The sequence below is a fragment of the Sapajus apella genome, unplaced genomic scaffold (genome assembly GCF_009761245.1).
Source record: "Sapajus apella isolate SASKATOON/1434 unplaced genomic scaffold, GSC_monkey_1.0 scaffold6, whole genome shotgun sequence".
In the NCBI taxonomy this organism is placed as follows: Eukaryota; Metazoa; Chordata; class Mammalia; order Primates; family Cebidae; genus Sapajus; species Sapajus apella.
In genome coordinates, this window is record NW_022436946.1 from 9,666,170 (window position 1) to 9,688,897 (window position 22,728).

A 22,728-nucleotide genomic window follows, 5' to 3' on the forward strand; every position below is an offset into this window, starting at 1 on the left:
AATATGTATTAAGTTTATTTATTTAAATAAATAAATAATATGTATTAAGTTTATTTATTTAAATTATTCTTAATAAATATTTATCAAGAATATTTAATAATTCTGTGAGGATTATTATGATGATATTTATGATGGGGATGATGATTGAGATGACTATACTGAATATTTATTAAGTACTTGCCATATGCCTACAGTTATTGTGGTACACATTTATAGAAAGTCATTCAATTCTTTCCCTGAGGCAAACTATAAGTTCAATATTAACACCGTTTTACAGATAAGGAAGATGAGGCACAGAGAAGTTAAATAAATGGGCCAAATTCAACAATTTCTAAGTGGAAGAGCCAGCACTTGAAACCAGGCTGTCTGCCTCTGTAACATTAAACACTCAGTCAGACTGACCCTGCTGGATATGAGGAAGATTTTAAGGATTTAATGTGGAATGATAGCATAACTGACTTGCTTATTAGAACAGTAGCTCTGTGGTTGAAAGGATGGATTAAATGTTGGGAAGTGGTTTTAGAATGCTGTTGCAGTGCTCCAGGTAGCCAAACATAAGAACATCATTGTGGTTATTATCGTGAGGATACAGAAATAAAGGACAGATCTGAGACTTTTTGAGCAAACAGAATTGGCAGAACTCATTTATTGATTGGGGTAATTAACATTAGGGCACAAAAAATGTGGATAACATTTAATCTCCAAAGTAGAAAAAGACAGATATGATTTAGCTGAAGAAGATTAAGAACTCTGAGCATATTACCTGCAAGATACCCAAACAGAACTCAGTAGGACACGATTATACTTACAGGGTGAATCTCAAGATAAAAAGGCTTTAAGTGCAAATGCAGTAGTCATCAGAGAAAAGCAGGTATTTGAAGATATAAGCATGGACATCGTTTTATAAAGAAGGGTAAAAAATGACAAGAGAAAAGGGCTACATACAGATCTATGGAGCAGCTGACAAAATGATCTGCAAACTAGACTGGCAAGGAAAGACAAGAGTTAGAAAGAAAACCAGAGGAAAGAGATGCTCCAGAAACAAAAGAGAACCACGAAAAGATTAGATGATCATGAAATCTAAGGTTTTAGGGCTCCTAAAGATTATCCTTTGGAATTGATCATACTGACACCCCCAGGGATCTTAAAGAATGCCCTGAAATGCAGTAGCTGGAGATAGTCCCTGTCACAAGGCACTACATTTTCTTCCATGAGCAGTTCAGTCCTGGTGACAAAGGGAGTTGCCTGACGGATGCACAAAGATGACAGCTATGTGGCCAAGAGACCAAGACTATCAGAAAATGTTCCCTTCTGGCCCTGCCCCCAGATGGAGCTGTATGCCCATCAGTGGAGCTATGACTTGCCATGTCCTGGAAGAGGGGGAGGAAAGGTTCTCTGTAACCCTGAACATTCAAGTTTGTCAAGGCAGCATTTTTCTTCAGAGGCAGAGAGGTCTGTCCCCTGTTGTTACTTGACGAGTATTAACTAAAAGCCTACTCTGTGCCTTAAGCTGGGAAATACCTTCCTGTACTCAGAGAAAGAGGAGGCAGATTCTCAGAAGGTATTGACAACATACTCAGTAATTCCTAAATTTAAATTACTTAGAAAAAGCAATGTAGAGACTGTAATATAATATGTAATTGATACAGCATACACAACTTCAGGGGAATTGTGATGTTCTGAAATATTCTTTCAAATGCAACAGAAGGTACAAAGTATGATAAAATGACACTAGTGTCTAAAAATCAAAGGAAAAATTGGTCTTTATTCAAGGTCACACATTACATTCAATTAGATTTTGTATTTAAGAGTCTATCCAGACCCGCTCATGCTTTCAGCTTACAGACCCACACATGTACAGAGAAGCGCAGAACTCAAAAAATCTTAAAAATCATAATGTGTATATATAAATTTTTCAGAGCTATTCATTTTTCATGTGAAATTTTGATCTTTAACAATTTCTTTCATAAGCGGTAGTATTAGATCTCATATTTATGTTTCATTCCCTTTCCTCACTTTGAAGCAGTTGATATATTTACATGAAAATGACATCTTTGTTCTTTAGAATATCATCTCAGGCTTATTCTCTGCCCAGAATTACAATAATCCTATATTTGTGACATCTTAATCACCTCCACAGCAACCAATTGTGAGGTTAGAAACAGAGGATTAAAACTTCAAGTGGAAAATAAGAAGCAGGAATTGATGAGTTCTTAACAAACCAAGATTTTTCAAAATAAATATCCCGAGGCACAAGAGAGGATTTTCAAACAAGGCCTGTGAAGAATATAGAGAAATACAGCAGAGCTGTTTATCAAAGTTTTCCTTGGTATGTCAGCAGGTCCTTTGGAACTGACAGTGCTGATCTAAACGTTTCGATAATAATAGAATTGTTAACAGTGATAGGAACAAATAATATTAAACACTGTCAACTACGGCATTTCATTTTCACTGGCCTGACAACCAGTGCTACAAAAAATGAAATGAGGAGAAAGAGACTTAACTGTTGAGTCATTGCAAATAAGACTCTATTAACAATACAGGCAATCGGGACAAGGGTATTAAAATGAAAGAAAGTAAGAAAAAAATGGAAGAAAGAGAAAGGAGAGGGAAGGGAGGAGGAGGAGGGGGAGGAGAGAGGGAGGGAGGGAAAAAGGAACCCAAGCCTGACTCCTGTCTATAGTAGTGAGTGCAAGTTTTGTTTTTTTGTTTGTTTGTTTTTTACAGAATATATAGAAACAAATGTGTAATAAATAAAAATATAAGTGTTTTATATTTTTGAAAAATAAAACTTGCTTAAAAATATGTAGGAACCTGATGTTGATTCTTTAATGTTGGACCCATCTCCACCTCACCACCGTGAACCAAAGTAACAATCACTTATTAAAGAGAACTATGTGACTTTTGAACTAAATGTCTTGGTCTTGACTTAGTGGAACATGGCATCACTTACAAACTTAACATAAATGACTGTTCAAGAACAATATATTTGAACAATAAATATTTCAGTGACTTGTAATGTTACAGTGAATAAGTATTATGAATATGAAGAGTCACAATGTATGTAAATAGTTCAATTTAATATTTATTTTGATATATCTTTATTGTATTTCACAATCAATTTAAAGTAAGCTATAAAAATATATGTGATACATAGAATTAAAGATATGTTCCCAAATACATGGGCATAAAGTTTTCACTATCTTCCCAATGGGGTAATTAATAAACAACATTTTGAGCCAATTTCAAAAATTTTATTTAATTAAGCTTATTAATTTACGCTTATGCACCTACTTATAATAGTGGACTGAGAAATAATCTATTGATCCAGATATATTTTTCCACTGTTCACATGTTAAAAACTATTCTTTACACTCTCATGTATGTAATCACCATCCTCCAAGACAACATCTATTATCTAAGGGAGAACATGGATGTGCATTGCTATTCATGCTAACAGGTGATAATTTTTGAATTCAAGTGTAATGTTCTCATAGAAATTTTAATGTCAGCCACAAGTACGTTATGAGCATTGCAACGGTTTTAAAAACATCCTCTAGGTTGGATATTTTTACTAAATTTCTAACCTCCTCTACTTTAAAAAAAAGGATATTTTCAAATTATCTTGAAGTCATATACAACTGCTTATAATTGAATTAATTTATGATGATATACCTTCCATAAACATCACATTATTCTAAATACTAAAATAAGTAAAGTGATTTGAGATTTTGTTTTTAGGGACTCAAATTAAGGACAGTGTTTTCTTTTCTGAAATCTGTCTTTGCAAAAGAAAATTTCTGCTTGAAATGATTAGAAAAATTGAGAGACAATGGAAAAATACATGAACAGAAAAGAAAACCAGAGACACACTTTGCACATACAATCACATCCCTGTGGACTAGAATATCACAAAAGCCTTGGCTTCAGCTCAAAATTTTGAATCAGAAAAAGAGAGACACAGTCCTAAATTTATAATTCCTAAAAGATACATACAAAACAAGTACTTTTGAATTTTTATACAGAGCACACACTTCTTTGTTATGATTTTGATATATGATGTACATATCTTACAACATAACAGTGTTGTTGTAATTTCCATTGTATTATAATATATCATTCAATTTAATTGTACGAATAGTAATTGGGATCCTGCTACATCCTCAGCACTGTTCTATAAGCTCTGAACTCTAGTGAAGATGCATATTAGAGATGCAAATCACTTTACTTTAAGCAGGGAGAAAGTTTCATTCTGTATCTCCTCTCTCCTTAACTGAGCAGCTCTGTGCCTGGCAGGGATAAGAATAAGATGTTCCCCGAAAATTTCTTTCCCTTACTTGCAAGCTTCTCTCTGATGTCTACCAGCACAGACTGTGCTATAAGGACAATGGCTAAACACTATGCCTTCCTCCAGCTGACACTGTGAAGAGTTTGAATTTGGTTCTGATTCTGTTTAATTTTGGTTGAACTCAGAGAGGCTAAGCACAAATACTACAGCAATGTTTACTAACTGTCTGAGTCTCCAAGCTCCTCCAGAAATCCCAGGCTCTCCACAATGTATGCCTTGTAGGGATAGAGCTCTCTGCACTCAACCTCCGTGACCTGATCCTGTCAGGACTTGTTAGAGGTCACATACCAGATGCTGCTAAAAAATGGCTGAAACATGATAGTGACTTCAGCCTCACATCACGTAGTATGTTTCTCCCTCTAAATCCACAACATCACTTGCAGGATCTGACTTTTTTTGAGAGCTTTTTTTCTTTTTTTTTTTTTTTTTAAGTTAAACACCCCCTGACGCTTTTGCATATTTTTTTTGCAAACAACATTAAAGCATAGTGTTTATGAAGAGAGTAGATATAAAGCACACAATTTACAAAATGGCACGATGCTTCCAGGATTTCCCCATCCACATCCTGTTAACTTGGGGATCTACCGCTCTACTGTGCCTGTAACATCAGCAAGGCTGGAGTTGGGTCTGAGATGATGCTGTAAGCTATTATTATTAACAGGAGAGAACAATTGAGTCCGAGAGTCAATGAAGTCATTTTTGTGCCCTAAAGAAAGATTAAGCTATAGCCAAGCAAAAATGTTGAAACTTTGAGGGGTTGAAGGTGGAAATTGTTGGGATAACAGAAGTGAAAGGAGGACTGAAGAATTAACAAGTATTTCAGAGTATTTTCCCAAATGTGTGTTACTATTTTCACAGAGAAAATTTACACTGGAGAAACTTTGCAGAAAATATTTAAACCAACAAATCAATGTTAACATCACCGGTAACAGAACAAAACAATGTCATGTGCCTACTGATAGAATGAACTGGAAATGACACAATAACAGACAACTGCAAATTAAGAGGCATTCCACTAAATAAGTAGAATTTACTCTTTAAAGTATAAAAATAATATAAGACAAAGAAAGGCTGGGCGCAATGGATCACACTTGTAACCCCAGCACTTTTGGAGGCTGCAGTGGGAGAATCACGTGAGGTCAGGAATTTGAGACCACCCTGGGAAACACAGTGAAACCCTATTGCTATAAAAATAAAAAATATAAAATTCACTAGGTGGCATGTGCCAGTAGCCCTAGCCTAGGGAGGCTGAGGCAGGAGGATGGCTTGAGCACAGAGGTTTGAGGTTACAGTAGCTACGATCACACCACTGCACTCCAGCCTGGGCAACAGAATGAGATCGTGTTTATTTTTTAAAAATTAAATTTAAAAAAAGGACATAGAAAGACTGAGGACCTATTCCAGATTGAAAGCCAAAGAGCAGAAAAGAAAACACAGCATAACCATGTGCTGGACTCAAGGTGATGACATTTAACTAGCCTATAGATTAGGTAATAATATTGTATCTAAGTTCATTTTGGACAGTGATGATAATTCTGTTGTGAAGATATACAATGATGTTCTTGCTTTTAGGAAACATATACTGAAGTGTAAAGGGTAGCTGAGTGTATACTCATTTCAGAGTAAATTCTCTTGGTGCCCATAGTCTTAGGGGAGCCTCATACTTTTATGGGCTTTACCTCTGGAATCTCCACCAGGTACTTATGGCTAAAAAAAAGAGGGGGGAGGGAATCCACTCCTGGTTCTAGCCTAGGCAGGAGAAGAGTAAACCCTGTGAAATGTGCTGAGAGCCTTCTCTACAACAAAGGCCTACACTCTCTGGGGGAAAAACAACTTTACCAGAGCCTTATCAAAGAGCTATGAAGAAGGGCATTCCTCTCACTCCACTAGCATTCCTGTCTCAACTAAGAGGAAGAAAAAAAACATATATAAAAAGAAACACTTGTGAAGGTCATAGGCCAGGGATACAAGAACATTAAAAGACTGAGGTTAATCGAAAAATTATTCAATCTTCTTCTCTACCTTACTACAATTACAACAAGACTTTCTTTTAATAATGATGGATTACAAAGCCGCAAGTCATAGACTTTCTGTTAAGGAGGACCACTTAGAGAAGTTCAAAGTCAAGAGAGGAGACAAAAACAAGGACCCTAGAGGAGTTTGAAGCCTCTGGCACATAGAGCTAAGCAAACACAGAACAAAGCCCAAACACTAGCCAGATTAACATAAATCCTCACATTACAGGTCGATTTACTTGGCTTCCTATTATGCAATGCAAGTAGTCTGGTTTCACAACTGAATGAATGAATGGCAACAGCAAAAAGGAAGAAACAAGAAAGTAAACAACAAAAAACAGTCTGAAGAGTTAAAGCAAAAATCAGACCCAGATTGAGGCATGTTACAAATATTGTAATTTTTAGGTAGGTAATTTTTAAATACCTACAATTAGTATGTTAGGAGATCTAACACAAAAAGGGAATATTCAAGAAGAGTTGGAACAGTAAGTAGAGAGAGAGAACTCTAAGAAAGAATCAGAATAAACTGGTGAAAATTTTAAAAGTATTTCAAAACAAGTAGAAAAAGCTTTTGATGGGCTCATCAGTAGAATCAACACAGCCAAGGTAAGAACTAGTGAGCTTGAATATAAATCTATAGAAACTTCCCAAATTGAAGTGTCAAAAAAAAAAAAAAAAGAATTAAAAGAAAGACCAGAATATCCAAGAACTGTGAGACAAATTTAGGGATATAACATAAGATGTAGCTAGAATAAAAGAATGAAACATAAAAGGAGAGTAAAAGAAATGTTTGGAATAATAATATCAAAAACTTTCCAAAATTAGTAGAAAACACAAAACCACAGACTCAGTAATTTCAGAGAATGTCCAATTGAATAAATACAAATAAACAAAACTATATCTAGGCAAAGGACAATCAAATTTTAGTAAACCAATGACAAAGAAAAGATCTTAAAATACTTTAGAAGAAAAAAAAATACTACCTATAAAGGTACAAGCATAAAATTAAATTGGAATTCAGGTAAGAAAGTATGCAAGCAGAAGAATGGAGTAAAAACTTATCTATTTAAGGTTTAACTGTTAAAAGAAAGAAATCACCAACCTTCAATTCTATCTCCAACAGAATTATCCTCAAAAATTAAAGGAAAAATAAAGACTTTATCAAACAAAATCTAAGAAGATCCATTACCAGAAGACCAGTTGCATTAGTCTATTTTTACACTGCTATAAAGAACTACCTGAGACTGGGTAATTTGTGGAGAAAGGAGCTTTAATTGCTACATTGTTCTGCAGGCTTAACAGGAAGCTTGACTAGAAGGCCTCAGGACACTTACAATTACATTGGAAGATGAGCACATCTTCACATTCCAAAGCAGGAGAAAGGAAGAGAAAGACAAAGAAGGAAGAAGTGCCACACACTGTTGAATCATCAGATCTCATGAGAACAGCATGGGGGAGATCTGCACCCATGATTCAATCACCTCTCACCAAGTTCATCCACTGATGTGGGGATTGTAACTAAACATGAGATTGGGTGAGGAAACACAGTCAAACTATATCATTATGACCCTGGTCCTTCCCAAATCTCATGCTATTCTCATATTTCAAAAGAAATCATGCTTTCTCAACAATCCCCCAAAGTCTTAATTCATTCTAGCATTAATCCAAAAGTCCAAATCTAATGTCCCATCTGAGACAAGGCAAGTACCTTCTGCCTATGTTTCTGTAAAATCAAAACCATTTGGTTATTTCCAACATGTAGCATTGGTTAAATGCTTCACATCAAAAGGGGGAAATTGGCCATGCAGAGGGGCTACAGGCCCCATGCAAGTCTGAAACCCAGTAGGACAGTCATTAAATTCTAAAACTCCAAAATAATCTTTTTTGACTCCATGTCTCCTATCCAGGGCACACTGATGCAAGAGGTGAGCACCCATGGCCTTGGGAAGCTCCATCTCTGTGGCTTTGCCGAGTACAGCCTCTGTAGCTGCTTTCATTAGCTGGCATTGATTTTCTGTGGCTTTTCCAGGCACACAGTGCAAGCTGTTGGCGGTTCTCCCATTCTGGGGTCTGGAGGACAGTGGCCCTCTTCTCACATTTCCACCAGGCAGTGCCCCAGTATGTGGGAGCTCCTACCTCACATTTTCCCTCTGCACTTCCCTAGTAGAGGTTCTCCATGAATGCGCCTCACCTGTAGCAGACTTCTGCCTGGATATCCAGGCATTTCCATACATCCTCTGAAATTTAGGCAGATGTTCCCAAACCTCAAATCTTGCCTTCTGCACATCCACACTTCCAACCACCAAAGCTTGGGCCTTGCACTTTCTGAAGAAACAGTCTAAGCTGTATCGTGGTCCCTTTGAGCCACAACTGCAGCTAGAATGATTGGGATACTGGATGCCATGCCATGTATTGAGGCTGCACAGAGCAGCTGGGCCCTAGGCCTGGCCCATGAAATCATTTTTCCCTCCTAGGCCTCTGGTCTGTTATGGGAGGGGTTGCTGTGAAGGTGTCACAACCATTCAACAAATCTCTAGGAAGTTCCAAACTTTCACTCATCTTCCCATCTTCTTCTGAGCCCTCCAAACTATTCCAAAGTCTGCCTGCTAACCAGTTCCAACGTTGTTTTCAACTTTTTAGGTATCTTTATAGCAGTACCCCACTTCTGGTACCAATTTTCTGTATTAGTCCATCTCTCACTACTATAAAGAACTACATGAGACTGGATAATTTATGAAGAAAAAAGTTTTAATTGGCTCATAGTTCTGGAGGCTTAACAGGAAGCATGATTGGGAGGCATCAGGAAATATAATTATGGTGAAAGGGAAGCACTCATCTTCACATATCAGAACAGGAGAGAGAGTGGGGCAGGGGAAGAAATGCCCAAACTGTTAAGCCATTAGATCTTGTGAGAAATCACTCACTATCATGAGAACAGCATGGGGGAAATCTGCTCCCATGATCCAATCACCTTCTACCAGATATCTCTCCAAAAACTGAGAATTACAACTCAACATGAGATTTGGGTGGGGACACAGAAGCAAACCAGACCACAGGTGATGAAGGAAATATTAAAAAATATTCTTCACGCAGAAGAAAGATGATACAAATTCAGAAATTCATCTCTACACAGAAAAAGAATATCTTCAGAGAATAAATAAATAAAACTAAAATGGTGATAGTGTATAGGGATAGAAGAGAAAAATTGAGAATATTCTGATATAAGACACCTGCACTGGACAGAATATGATTCTTTGAAAGTGGACTTAGGCTAGTAGAAAATGTTCATAGTGAGTGTATAATGTAAACTGTAGACAAAGTACTAAAATTTTCAAAGAAGAGGTAAAAATAACTATGCTGAGGGAATATAATAATTAAACACAAAAAGTACTCAATTAAAACCAGAGCATGCAATAAAATAACCTTTGTCAATAGATACACAATATTTTAACATACAGTTGATATTAATGCAAATATATAAATAATCACTTTAAATGTGAATGGTCTAAAAACACTAATTTAAAGACAGATATAGAGAGTGGGTAAAAGCAAATTCAAGTTGTATACTATTTATTAAAAAACTGCAATTTAAATATAAAGTATCTAATAGGTTAGGAGTAAAAGGTGTAAAAAATAACATGCTAACACAAATCAAAAGAAAGATGTAACTTTGAGTAATTGTGTTAATTTCAGACAAAACAGACTTCAGAGTATAAAACATTGTTAGGTATAAATATTAGAACTACATAATGATAAAGAAGTTACTTCTCCAAGAACACATACAAATCCTAAATGCATTTTCACCCACCCATCTAAACACATGAAGCAATAATAAATAAAATTTTAAAGAAATACTGGCAAATCTGCTGTTTTAGTTGAAAATTTCAACACCAAACAATCAGTAATTGTTAGATCAAGGAGGAAAAAAATTACTAAAAATAGAGTTAACCTGAATGGCATTGCCAGGCAATTTTATCTAATTAACTTTTATAGAAGACTCCATCTAAAACCAGTAGAAGACACATTCTTCTCAAGCTCATATGGAACATACACCACGATTAATCACATTAGGAACATAAAACACATCTTAACAAATTTAAAAGTATACAAATCCTACAGGTATGTTCTCATAACAAAATTAAAGAAGATGCCAATAACAGAAAGATAGTTAGAAAATTCCAAATATTTGGAGAACAAACAACATACTTTTAAATAACACAAGGTCAAAGAATCTCCAAAAAATGTAAAAGTATTTTGAACTAAATGAAAATGAAAATAAAACACCAAAATTTGTAGAATATATCAAAGCAGTACTTATAGAGATATTTATACTAATAAATGCATACTAGAAAGCTAAAAATACCTAAAAGTCAATGACCTAAACATTCAATTTAAGAAACTAGAGACTGAAGAGTAATTCAACCCTAAAGAAAGCAGAAAAAAATAAATAGCAAGAATCAGAGGAGAAATAAATGAAATTGAAAACAGCAAAACAACAAAATCAACAAGACCAAAAGATGAGTTTTTGCAAAAATTAATAAAATTGATAAACCTCTAACCAGTCTCACCAAAAAATAATAATAATAAAATTTAATTAAATTCATAAGACAACCACCATTGAAGAAAGATCATCACTACTGACCCCATGGACATTAAAGGGAAAATCAGGAAATATGATATATAACTATATGCTCACAAATTTGATTTATTTGGTTGAAATACACAATTTCATGAAAGATGAACTACAAAAACTCACGAAAGTAGAAATAAGTAGTTTGAATAGCTTTATAATTATTATAGTAATTTAATTAGTCAAGAATTATCTTCTAAAAAAGAAATAATCAAGGACGGATGGTTACACAGTGAATTCTACTAAATATTTAGTTTAGAAATGTTACCAAATCCCCAAAACTTCTTCCAGGAAATAGAAGCCAAATAAATACTTCCTACCTGATTCAGTGAAGCCAGCATTATCCTAATACCAAAATCAGATAAAGGCATTATGGAAAAGAAATGTTTTTCTGTACAGACATGTTTTTTTTTTCTTATGAACATAGATGTCAAATTTCTCAAGAAAATATTAGCAAAAGTTGTTAACAAATACTCTTTGGCCAGGCCCAGTGGTTCAGGCCTATAATCCCAGAGCTTTGGGAGTCTGAGGTGAGAAGATCACTTGAGAACAGAAATTTCAGACTAGCCTGGGCAAGATTTGTTTTCTATAAGAAAAATTCAACAGAATATCAACAATTCAAATCCAAAAATGTATAAACTGAGTTATATGCCATTGCCAAGAAAGACTTATTCCACCTATCTAACTCTGGTTCAACAATTGAAAACCAATCAATACCTCATCAATAGATTAACAAAGAAAAATCATATAATCATATTAATTAATGCAAAAATGCATTTGACAAAAATCCAACAGCTATTTGGGAAAAGACTCTCAACAAACTAGGAATGAGGTAACTGCCATAATTTAAATTTAAAAATCTACAAAAAATGTACAGTCAACATTATGCTTAATGATGAAAAACTGATCATATTTCCCATAAGATCAGCAAAAAGTCAAGAATTGTCTCCCTCCCCACTTATATTTAACATTGTACTGGAAGCCCTAGCCCTAACTAGTCCAATAAGACAACAGGAGGAAATGAAACTATTTAAATTTGAAAGGAAGAAATAAAATGTTCTAGTTGTAGGTAACATAAATATTTACTTGAAAAATTCCAAAGAATCACTAAAAAGTTCCCAGAACTAATAAAAGAGTATAGCAAGTTCACCGGTTGTAATGGCCAATATTCAAAACTCAATTGTTATATCTTCCAGGAATAAACACGTGGGATTTGAAATTCAAATGAAAGCAACATAATTTACTAAGGTACCTCCAAAATAATGTAAGTAGGTATATATCAAGCAAAATATGTATAGGACATATATGTGTGTGTGTGTGTGTGTGTGTGTGTGTGTGTGTGTGTGTAAAGTACAAACACTTGCTTTAAGAAAATGTAAGAAAATCTGTGTAAATCAAGACATATTATTTGTTTGGTGACAGAAAGACTCAATATTGTGAAGATAACAAACCTTCCCAACTACATATATTCAATTCAATATTAATTGAAATCTCAATTTATTTTGGAGATATGGACATACTTGTCATAAGATTTACATGGAAAGTCTATGGAATCAGACAGCCAGGCATACTGAAGAAGAAGATGGCTGAAGAGTTCACATAACTTAATTTCAAGACTTAATGTAAGACTATATTAATTAAGTGAGTATAATATTGGCCAAAAAATAGGCACATAGGTAATGGAAAGCACAGAGACCCCAGAAGTAGTGAACTGATCTTTGACAAAGACACAAAGGCAATTCAATGTATAAAGTATGATAATTTCAACAAATGGTGCTGGAAATTTTGGACAATCATATGAACAATAAAATGAACATGGACAGAGACCTTATACCTGTTACAAAAAGTTACTTATAAGTAGAATGTAGGCCCTAATATAAGTTGTAATTCTATACAATTTCTTGAAGCAGAGGAAACAATGGGTTTTACCCTGGGTTTGGTGATTAAATTTTAAATATAAAACCAAAAGCGTGATCCATGAAAGAAAAATAAAAAGATAATTTGATTAAAGTGTCTGCTCTACAGAAGACATTGGTAAGAGAAAAAAGAGGCAAATATTGAAATTTATCATACAAAAAAAATTTTTCATCAGGGCTTTGTAACCTCAGCAGAACTATATAACATTTGGAGCTACATGATCCTTTGTTGGGGACCTATCATGTGCACCGAAGGATGTGGAGCAGCATCTCTTGCCTCCACCCACTCTATTCCAGTACCACCATCCCAGTTGTGACAAACAAAAATGCTAATACATTGGAAAATTGAGAAAACGTGGACAAATTCCTAGATATATACATTCTTCCAAGATTGAACCAAGAAGAAATCTAAAACCTGAACCAATAATGAGTAGCAAGGTCAAAGCCACAACAAAAATCTTCCCACAAAGAAAAGCCTGTGACACAATGGCTTCACTGCTGTATTCTACCAAACATCTAAAGAAGAACTAATACCAATTTATCTCAAACTAAATTCCAACAAACTGAAGAGAAGTACATATTTCAAAACGCATTCTACAAGGTCAATTTTACCTTGATAATGAAACCAGACCAAAAAAAAAAAAAAAAAAGAAAAGAAAACTATAGGCCAGTATCTCTGATAAATATTGATATAAAAATCAACAACAAATATTTGCAATCTGAATTCAATAATACATTAGAAACATGATTCATTATGACCAAGTGGGATTTTTCCCTGGGATGCAAGGATGGTTCAACATATGTGATATTGTTTTCCTGTATCACCATCCAGATCTCATCTTGAATTATAACCTCCATATTCCCCACATGTTGTGGAAGGGACCTGGTAGGAAGAGATTGGATTATGGGGCAGTTTTCTCCATACTGTTCTCATGATAGTGAGTGAGTTCTTATGATATCTAATGGTTTAATAAGCATCCAGTACTTCCCCAGCTTGCACTCACTCTCTCCTGCTGCCCTGTGAAGAGATGCCTTCCACCATGACAGTAAGTTTTCTGAGGCCTCCGCAGCCATGTAGAATTGTGAGTCAATAAAACCTCTTTTTATAAATTACCCAGTCTCAGGCAGTTCTTTATAAAAATGTGAGAGCAGACTAATAAAATATGCAAATCCATCAATATGATACATCATATCAACAGAATGAAGGACAAAAAACATATGAGCATGTCATTGACACTGAAAAAGCATTTGAAAAAATTCTATGTCCCTTCATGATAAAAATAAAAACCCTCAAAAAACTGAGGATAGAAGGAACATACCTCAACATAATAAAAGCCATATATGACAGACCCATATCTAGTAACATACTGAATGGGGAAAAACTGAAAGCCTTTCCTCTAAAATCTGAAACATGACAAGGATTCCCACTGTCACCACTGTTATTCAGCATAGTTCTGGAAATCCTAGCTACAGCAATCAGAGAAGAGAAAGATATTAAAGGACCTCCAAATAAAAAAGGAAGAAGTAAAATTATTCTTGTTTGCAGATGATGTGTTATTATATATGAAAAAAAAAAACCAAAACCCTAAAGACTCCAAGAGAAAACTATTAGGACTGATGAATTTGGTAAAGTTTCTAGATACAAAATCAACACAAAAAATAAGTAACATTTCTATATGCCAACAGTGAACAATCTGAAAAAGAAACTTAAATAGTAATCCTATTTACAATAGCTATATATACAATTAAATACCTAGGAATTAACTTAAACAAAGAAGTGAAAAATCTCTATGATAAAATCTATAAAACACGAAAAAATTGAAGAGGACACCAAAAAATGGGAAAAAAAGTCTTTATTTATGGATTGGAGGAATTAATATTGTTAACATGTCCACACCACCCAAAACAATCTACAGATTCAATAAAATCTCTATCAAAATACCAATTGCATTCTCTACAGAAATAAAAAGCCATTCTTAAGTATATGGAACCACAGAAGATGCAGAATAGCCAATGGTATTCTAAGCAAAAAGAACAAAACTGGAGGAAACATATTATCTGACTTCAAATTATACTACAGAGATATTGTAACCAAAGCATGATATTGGCACAAAAGATGCATAGATCAATGGAACAAACTAGAGAACCCAGAAACAAATCTGCACACCTACTGTCAACTAATTTTTGACAAAGGTGTCAATAACATATACCGGATAAAAGACAGTCTCTTCAATAGACGGTGCTGGGGAAACTGGATATCCATAAGCAGAAGAATAAAACTAGACCCCTATCTCTTGCCATATTAAAAAAAAATAAAGTCAAAATGAGTTAAAGACTTAAATCTAAAATCTCAAACCATAAAATTTCTATGAGAAGATGTTCGGGAACATCTCCAGGTCATTGGTCTGGGCAAAAATTTCTTGAGCGATACCCCACAAGAACAGGCAACCAAAGCACACATAGATAAATGGGATCACATCAAGTTAAAAGGCTTTTCCTCAGCAAAGTATACAATCAACAAAATAAAGAGACAACCCACAGAATGGAAGAAATAGTTGCAAATATTTACAGGGAGGATTTACAAAGGATTTACAGGGAGATCAAAGAACTCAGTAAAAACATCTTATAATCTGATCAAAAGAAGGGCAAAAGATTTGATAGATATTTCTCAAAAGGAGACATACAAATGGCAAACAGGCATATGAGGACATGCTCAACATTATTGATCATCAGAGACATGCAAATCAAAACTACGATGAGATATCATCTCACCCCAGTTAAAATGGCTTATATCCAAAAGACAGGTAATAACACATGGTGGTGAGGATGTAAGTAAAGGGAATGCTTATACACTGCTGGTGAGAATGTAAATTGGTACAACCACTAAGGAGAACAGTTTGGAGGTTCTTCAAAACTCTAAAATTGAACCTATCATATGATCTAGCAATCCCATTGCTGGATATATGCCCAAAAGAAAGGAAATCAGTGTATTAAAGAGATATCTGCACTTCTATGCTTGTTGCAGCAATGTTTATAATAGCTAAGATCTGAAAGCAACCTAAGTGTTCCTCAGCAGATTAGTAGATAAGGTAAATGTGGTACATACACACAATGGAGTACTATTCAACCATAAAAAGAATGAGATCCAGTCATTTGCAGCAACATGGATAAAACTGGAGGTCATTATGGTGAGTGAAATAAGCCAAGCACAGAAAGACAAACATTGCATATTCTTACTCATTTGTGGTATCTAAAATTCAAAACAATTGAACTCATGGGTGTAGAGAGAGAATGATTAACAGTGACTAAAAAGAACAGTGGAAGTTGGCTGGAAGGTGGGTATGAGTAACAGGTACAAACAAATAGAAGGAATAAATAAGACCTACTATTTGATAGCACAACAGGGCCACTATAGTCAATAATAACTAAACTGTATGTTTTAAAATAACTTAATGAGCGTCACTGAATTGTTTGTAACTCAAAGGATAAATGCTTGAAGGGATAAATGCCTCATTCTTCATGATGTGCTTATTTCACATGGCATAGATGTATCAAAACATCTCTTGTACCCCATAAATATATATACCTACTATGCACTCACAAATTAAAAAAAAACAAACATTTGCTACACTAAATAATTACACTAAAATTAGTTGTATTCCTTAACATTAGTCACAATGTCATAGTGTTATTTAAAAAGTACTATTTAAGATAGGAACAGAAATGATAGAGTTTTAAAAACGAGTGAAATATATTTAAAAGTTTTATTTAAAAAATTTGGAAACTTCTGAATGACTTTTAAAGATCAATGTAACCTCCCTCATGGTTATGGACAGGATAAATTAATATGTTAAACATATCATTTCTATCCAAGTAATACATTCAAAGTAGGTGACATACCAGCCTGACTGTTAAATGTATATGAAATTGAAAAAAAAGAAAAATGTATATGAAATAGCAAACAGAAAGACAATAGAGAAGACAATTTTGAGGAAGAAATCACAGTTTAAAAATTTGCCTTACTAAAATCAAGTGTTACCATAAAGTTATTATAGCTATAACATTGTGGAACTGAATCAGGAATAAACAAAAGGCTGAAGCACAGAAAAAGCAGAATGAATCATCTGTATATTTATAGAATTTGATTTTTTAAAGAGATTGCATTAAACCTTAATTAGGAAACATTGGGTTATTCAATAAATGATGGCATGAAAATGGTTGTACTTGTAAAAAATATAATTGGATTTCTGACCCCTATCATATATAAATAACCTAGGATACATGAACTATCTAAATGTGAAAAGTAAATATTTCAAAACTTAGAATAAATTATAAGAAATAATTGTATGACATGGACATAGGAAAGATAAATAGATTAAATTACATGAAAATTGAAAACATCTGTGCATAATGAGTACTATAAATTAGAAAGATAAAAATAAGGAGAGGATACTTATCACTCACATAATCATAAACAAAAGATGATTAGTATATGGAACACATGATGAACTCAATATCAATAAGAAAAGAGAAATATCCCTTTTCAAAAATGGGAAAAAGATATTACCAGACAATTTTGTAGAGACAGTGTTAATGATAAAGAAATAGATATAAAATATGGCCAATATCAATCATAATGAGGAAAATATTAAGTAAAACCACAACAATAAATCAGGCATAGTGGCATGTACCTATAGTCTCAGCTTCTTAGGAGGCCAAGGTGAGAGGTTCATTGAGCCCAGAATTTCAACTCCAGTCTGGGCAGCATAGTGATACACAGTGTCCTTTAAAACAAACCCACAGTGACAACCTTCCATATCCATTTGATTGGTAAAATATTATTCCTAATTGTTGATAAGACTGTAGAACAACCTGAAATCACATCTAATGCTGTTGGGATGGTGACATGGTTTGGCTGTGTCCCCACCCAAAATCTCATCTTGAATTATAACCTGAATTATAATCCCCATGTGTTGGGGGAGGGACATCATGGGAGGTGATTAGATCTTGAGGACAGGTCCCCCATGCTGTACTTGTGATACTGAGTGAGTTCTCATGAGACGTGATGACTTTTCCCTACTTTGCCCTTCACTTCTCTCTCCTGTTGTCATATGAAGAGGGATGTGCGTGCTTCCCCTTCCACTATGATTGTTAAGTTTTCTGAGGCCTCCCAGCCATGTGGAACTGTGAATCAATTAAACCTCTTCTCTTTATAAATTACCCAGTCTTGGGCAATTCTTTGCAGCAGCATAAGAACAGACTCATATAAATGGGAAACTAGTTCACCCACTTTTGAGATTTGGAGCAATATCTTGTATAATTGAAACTGAAGAATAGTTCTAAACCCACTATATATTCTAGTGTCAGAGAATATTTACTATGGCCTTTGGCAGAAATTTGACCAGTTGCCTATTTGTTTGTCACCTGGGAGCTAAGAATGATTTTTCCATTTTTAAATGGTCACATTTTAAAGCATTATTTGAGCACCCATATAATATCCTTGATGTTGCCTTCTAGCCAGGAAAATCAAAAACATTTAGTATCTGGCCTATTAAGAAAAAAAAATTGCTGACACTTGTTCTAGAGAACGTAATGAAATGTATACATAAGGATTATTGTTTATAAATACTAGAAAATCAGAGACCCTGTAAATACCTATTAACAAGCATGTTATTTTATATGCAAAAATACGCTTTACTATACTGAATTACTACAATAGTGAATTAAATGAACTAAGGCTTTGCCTATAACTATAGACACCTTTAATATCGCACACTGTACAAAATAAAATTGTAGAAATATTTTACCATTTACATGAAGTTTAAAAATGTAATACAAAACTATTTGACAAGACAATATACATTCAATGACAGCATAAAGATGGAAACAATAAAGACACTTAATTTTAACACATACTATAACGAAATGAATAAAGATGCAGTTGGGAGGGAACAAACGTGGTCCTTCAGCTATATTCATTATGAATGATGAACACTATGTTACATTTCTCAAAACTAAGAATCTGAAATTGGTACATTATCATTCACAAATTCAACTTGATTTTAATTTTACCAGTTTCTCCATAACGTCCTCTTTCTATTTGGAGATTCATTTTTGGTGCTTCTTTGCTATTATTTGTCATCTCTCCTTGGTCTCCTCTGGCCAGTTACAGTTTCTCAGCCTTGTTTTAGTTTTAATGAACTTGGCAGCCTTGAAGAGTACTAAGCAGATATCCTTTATAATGCCCTTCGATCTAGATTTTTTTGGATGTTTTCTTATGTTCTGGGATTTTGGAAATAATACAGTAGAGGTGAAGTGCTCTTCTCTTTACCTCATATCATGGATCACATGATACTCATATAACATCACTGATTCATTTGGTTTGTTGATCTCTTGGTTCAGGCACTTTTTCATAGATTTCTCCACTATATAATTACTCTTTTTGCCTTTCCCTACTTTGTTCTTTTAAGTTATCTGTGCAGGGAATTGAGTTCCACCTCCTGTAGCAGGGAATATCTCCATATATATGATTCCTCCTTAGCAATTTTTAAAATTAAAGCAACAGAGTTATTATATAGGAAAGTTGAATACTTTATCTTAATTAGAGCTTGTTATCATTGGTAGAATTAATGTATTGAATTAATATTTATTCAACTTGTAGTTCATGTGGAGCAATTGAAGTGATAAACAGTAAAACATTAACTATCATAATACTGGGTAAGAAAAACTAATTTCAATAAGTGTAGAGATTTTTTTGAATGACATTCTGAAGTAAACCTGTTATTGTTCCATTTACCTTTGTTTCTAGTGATGTGTATATTTAATTTGATTCTCCTTGAGATTTATTTGTTTCATTTGTTGTAACTCAGCATGCAATTCACAATACACTACACCTAACTACATTTCCTATTTGCTAAAAATAATTTCTTTTCTTCTGAGTATTTCATGCAAGTTTATGTTTGCAAGAATATTGGCAAAAAATTAGATGAAAAATCTTAAAGTGCAGTATCTGAAGCTTAATAAAAAAGAACTTACCAAACTTTATACTATTTTACTAGCAGGTCTAGGAAGATTCGGTAGTCTTTTATTACTTTAAGACTTGTTTTTACTCTATTATTTTAAAAAGGTGATTTACTTCCTGTGTGTTGTTTAAATTTTCATGTATATACTCAGAAATCAGGAACATCTGTTTAGAGAAGTAGCACAAGCATTGAAGTCAGACATTCAGTTTCCTTCTCTGCCAATTACTAGTTTTGGGATTTTAGGTAACTTAAGTTAATTTGTATCCTGTTCCTCATTTGCAAAATGAATTGAATAAGAAAGTCAAGTGATAACAGATGTTGGCAAGATTATGAAGAAAAGAAGCCCTGTACACAGTTGGTTGAAATGCAGATTGGTGCAGCCATTATAGAAAAAAGTGTGCAGAGATTCCTCAAGAAATTAAAAAATAGAACCATATAACCCAGCAATCCTTCCTCTGGGTATGCATACAAAAGAAATGAATGTAAAGATGTCTGCACTCCCATGCTTATTGTAGCATTATTCACAACAGCCAAGATTTGAAAGCAATCTAAGTATGCATCAAGAGTTCAATGCATAAAGAAGCTGTGGTATGTGTACACAATGAAATATTACTCAGTTTTTTATTTTTTTATTTTTTTTTCCCATTTATTTTATTGCATTTTAGGTTTTGGGGTACATTTGAAGAACATGCAAAATTGTTGCATAGGTACACACGTGGCAGTGTGATTTGCCGCCTTCCTCCCCATCACCTACATCTGGCATCTCTCCCCTTGCTATCTCTCCCCAGCTTCCCACCCCCCACCGTCCCTCCCCTATTTCCTCCCAACTGACCCCAGTGTGTAGTGCTCCCCTCCCTGTGTCCATGTGTTCTCATTGTTCAACACCCGCCTATGAGTGAGAACATGCGGTGTTTGATCTTCTGCTCTCCTGTCAGTTTGCTGAGAATGATGGTTTCCAGGTTCATCCATGTCCCTACAAAGGACCCAAACTCATCGTTTTTGATGGCTGCATAATATTCCATGGTGTATATGTGCCACATTTTCCCTATCCAGTCTATCGTCGATGGGCATTTGGGTTGGTTCCAGGTCTTTGCTATTGTAAACAGTGCTGCAATGAACATTCGTGTGCACGTGTCCTTATAGTAGAACGATGTGTAATCCTTTGGATATATACCCAGTAATGGGATTGCTGGGTCAAATGGAATTTCTATTTCGAGGTCCTTGAGGAATCGCCACACTGTCTTCCACAATGGTTGAACTAATTTACACTCCCACCAACAGTGTAAAAGTGTTCCTATTTCTCCACATCCTCTCCAGCATCTGTTGTCTCCAGATTTTTTAATGATCGCCATTCTAACTGGCGTGAGATGGTATCTCAATGTTGTTTTGATTTGCATTTCTCTGATGACCAGTGATGATGAGCATTTTTTCATATGTTTGTTGGCCTCACGTATGTCTTCTTTTGTAAAGTGTCTGTTCATATCCTTTGCCCACTTTTGAATGGGCTTGTTAGTTTTTTTCTTGTAAATCTGTTTTAGTTCGTTGTAAATTCTGGATCTCAGCCCTTTGTCAGATGGGTAAACTGCAAAAATTTTTTCCCAATCTGTTGGTTGCCGATTCACTCTAATGATTGTTTCTTTTGCTCTGCAGAAGCTGTGGAGTTTGATTAGGTCACATTTGTCTATTTTGGCTTTTGTTGTCAATGCTTTTGGTGTTTTGGTCATGAAGTCCTTGCCTACACCTACGTCCTGAGTGGTTTTGCCTAGATTTCTTCTAGGGTTTTTATGGTGTTACGTCTTATGTTTAAGTCTTTAATCCATCAGGAGTTAATTTTAGTGTAAGGTGTCAGGGAGGGGTCCAGTTTCTGCTTTCTGCACATGGCCTAGCCAGCCTTCCCAACACCATTTATTGAACAGGGAATTCTTTCCCCATTGCTTGTTTTTGTCTGGTTTGTCAAAGATCAGATGGTTGTAGATATGTTGTGTTGCCTCCGAGACCTCTGTTCTGTTCCATTGGTCTATATCTCTGTTTTGGTACCAGTACCATGCTGTTTTGATTACTGTAGCCTTGTAGTATAGTTTGAAGTCTGGTAGTGTGATGCCCCCTGCTTTATTCTTTTTGCTTAGAATTGACTTGGCTATGCGGGCTCTCTTTTGGTTCCATATGAAGTTTAAGGTGTTTTTTTCCAGTTCTGCGAAGAAGGTCATTGGTAGCTTGATGGGGATAGCATTGAATCTGTAAATTACTTTGGGCAGCATGGCCATTTTCATGATATTGATTCTTCCTAACCATGAACATGGAATATTTCTCCATCTGTTTGTGTCCTCTCTTATTTCGTTGAGCAGTGGCTTGTAGTTCTCCTTGAAGAGGTCCTTTACATTCCTTGTTAGTTGTATTCCTAGGTATTTTATTCTCTTTGTGGCAATTGTGAATGGAAGTTTGTTCTTGATTTGGCTCTCTTTAAGTCTGTTTTTGGTGTATAGGAATGCATGTGATTTTTGCACATTGATTTTGTATCCTGAGACTTTGCTGAAGTTGCTTATCAGTTTCAGGAGGTTTGGGGCTGAGATGATGGGGTCTTCTAGATATACAATCATGTCGTCTGCAAATAGAGACAATTTGACTTCCTCCTTTCCTATTTGAATGCCCTTTATTTCTTTTTCTTGCCTGATTGCTCTGGCTAGAACTTCTAATACAATATTGAATAGCAGTGGTGAGAGAGGGCATCCTTGTCTAGTGCCACATTTCAAGGGGAATGCTTCCAGTTTTTGCCCATTCAGTATGATATTGGCTGTTG